Below are 3057 nucleotides of genomic sequence, written 5' to 3'. Positions count from 1 at the left end.
ATTCATATTTCATTGATTCAAGAAAGATGAAAGGTAGAGTTCAAGCAAGTGGAATTTCGGTGCAGAATATTGAAATACGATACACAATATGTATTACGGTGCCCACTGTTTCATGTCGTTTATGATGACGATGATGATGATGATGATGACGAGGTGATGACGATGTTGACAGAAATTATATTTATCTTCCATCCTACTGTCCTCGTCTTTGTCGTCGTCGTCATCGTCCCCCTCCTCCTCCTCCTTCTCCTCAATTTTCTTATTATTATCTTACTCTTTGCCCCGCCACCTCGTCATCGTTATAATTTCCTTAATACAGTCGACATTTCTCAGATATTTAGTTTGGTTAATCACGGTATCCTCTTTGTGTAGAATTCAATTCTTTTTATTCAGAGTCGTGTACTTTAACCTCTACGTCAAGCCTCTTTTTCCAGCTATTTAAGAGCATGTATGGACAAGTGGTTAGCGTGTTGCACTCATCAGCGCAAGAGCATGGCTTCGATTCCAATTCCGGTCGGTGCGTTGTACTCTTTAGCAAAACACTTAATTTCACGTTGGTTCAGTTGCAAGAGTTTCACCATCAATGTTGTATATACTGAATGTAACGCAGGAACAATAACTTTCTCAGATTTCTTCCAGCCACAGAACATTTTGGTTAAATTCCTTCTCTTCACTCCAGATTTCCTTCTAGAGGGAGTTTGTCTTCTCGTGAAGTAGCTTCCGTGGTTTTGTTTTCTGCTCCTATTCTCATGTCTCTGTATACTGCTACCTTGCTGCCTGGTTGCGGTTAAATTTTTTGTTTATTGTTCTTCTCTCGGTTATTGTCTTCTGATGTCGGAGTTTTTCACTGAATTACTAACTCTGAATTAGTAACCTTGCGATGGACTGATGCCTCGTTTAGAGTGAATATTGTGACCGTTGTCCCTTATTCGCCATGAAAACTGGGTAACCGGCTCTACAAGTTCTGGGACTGACGACTGTACATAATAATTTTTTTATGATAGCATTATGCAATGCTTTTAGACAATTATTTACTATTTCCTTTTTTGAGATAGTGGTGATATAATTTGACATCTTTCCGCCAACGCTTGAACTTGTGTGTCTAGTCAAAATAAATTAACATTATATATCAAATTGAAACATATATCAAAATATATAATATCGATTTCTAAAATTGGTTCAATGGACAAAGCCATAAATATTTGGAAAGGACGTAGTTCTTTAGCTGGTGTTTGTTTTATCAATAACTGAAGTATAAAATTAAAAATCAATCCCGTGTGATTTGGCTTCATTACGTAAAGAACTGTGTCCAATGCTCTACCGATTCTGCTATTCACTAAGTGAATAGATGCAATAATTTTAACTTTCAAGTAGTGGACTGTTAGAGACTATGTAATACCGCTTTTAGTTTCGTTCTTGTACATAAATTTGCCTTTCATCGATAATTTAAGTTTACTTTCCATTGATAATTTAGTATTAGTCAAATATTTGCTTAACTCCCACTTAAAATTTATGGCTTATGCCAATGTTTAGAAACCTATCTTATTCTTCGTCTGCAAGACGATGGAGCCACTTTAATTGGCAAGGCTCTTGTTAAAACAAATTTCGATGTTTCTCTACTTAGTCTCATCCCTGTACAATCATCATTTCAAAACCCGCCGAGGTCGACTTTGTATTCCATTCTACCGTAGTTAATAGACTAAGTATAAAGTATGTTCTGGAGACAATTCAATCGAATATATATCTCTTGTACAAGTTTTGGTGCTTTGTTCTGTTTTTGCCAATGGGAAAAATCAATACTTCTTTATCTCTCGCTCTCCATAGTTTGTGCTATATGCAACACAGACAGTTTTTTTTTTTTGCGGGAAAGTTTATCAGGTTTTTCATGATGCTACCACTGTTGTTGTTGTTGTTGTAAATAACTTTATTGAATATGAGGCACTGAATTGTGACGTAGAAAAGAGTATGGTTTAATGTAATGCAATATAGAGCAATAGTGTACTTTTGTCTGGTAATGATTAGCCTATATCAGCGCCTTAAGGCTACTCATTTGCAGACGCTCTAACTGCCATCTTACTTTTTAGTCAGCCGCCATCGGCAAAATAAACTAAAATTGCTTACCAAGAAAGAAGACAATTTGTGATAACTGATAACTTGATACAACAACAACAACAACAAAAATAAAAATAACAACAACGATATCGACGACGACAACAAAAGTAAAAAAAAAAAGCAAATACCCATGATATTACTTTATACACAGTAACTTTGCTTTGCTATAAGATAACGGAATTCGATAAACCAAGCAACAACGTAAACGCTTTAGTTCTTCGTAGTTCAGTTCTGTGACATTATGGCTATATACACATGGCAGTGCAGATGATTAAAATGAAACATTCTTCTACAGCTCGATTCATAACTCTAACATCGTATTCTGTCGAAAACACGGTGCTGTTACATAAAGCATCAAGTACCAGTAATACGCAGCTGAGCATTGGTTAATCCATTCAGTTCAGTTAATTCAAAATCCCCCTTCGATGTATAATACATCATATTGCTGCCAAAGCGACAGAAGTGATATATTCTGAGCTACCAACTCACTCCTATTGCTAAAATGTTAACAACGCTGTGATATAAAGTTAAGTATGTAAGTACAGGTACAGCAGCGATTTAAGGCGGCGATCTGGCAGAGACGTTAGCACGCCGGGCGAAATGCCTAGCGGTATTTCGTCTGCCGTTACGTTCTGAGTTCAAATTCCGCCGAGGTCGACTTTGCCTTTCATCCTTTCGGGGTCGATAAATTAAGTACCAGTTCCGCACTGGGGTCGATGTAATCGACTTAATACCTATGTCTGTCCTTGTTTGTCCCCTCTATGTTTAGCCCCTTGTGGGTAATAAAGAAATAGGTATTTCGTCTGCCGTTACGTTCTGAGTTCAAATTCCGCCGAGGTCGACTTTGCCTTTCATCCTTTCGGGGTCGATTAAATAAGTACCAGTTACGCACTGGGGTCGATATAATCGACTTAATCCGTTTGTCTGTCCTTGTTTGTCCTCTCT

The sequence above is a fragment of the Octopus sinensis genome, linkage group LG1, assembly GCF_006345805.1.
Source record: "Octopus sinensis linkage group LG1, ASM634580v1, whole genome shotgun sequence".
NCBI lineage: Eukaryota > Metazoa > Mollusca > Cephalopoda > Octopoda > Octopodidae > Octopus > Octopus sinensis.
Note: the sequence above shows the minus strand (reverse complement) of the source record.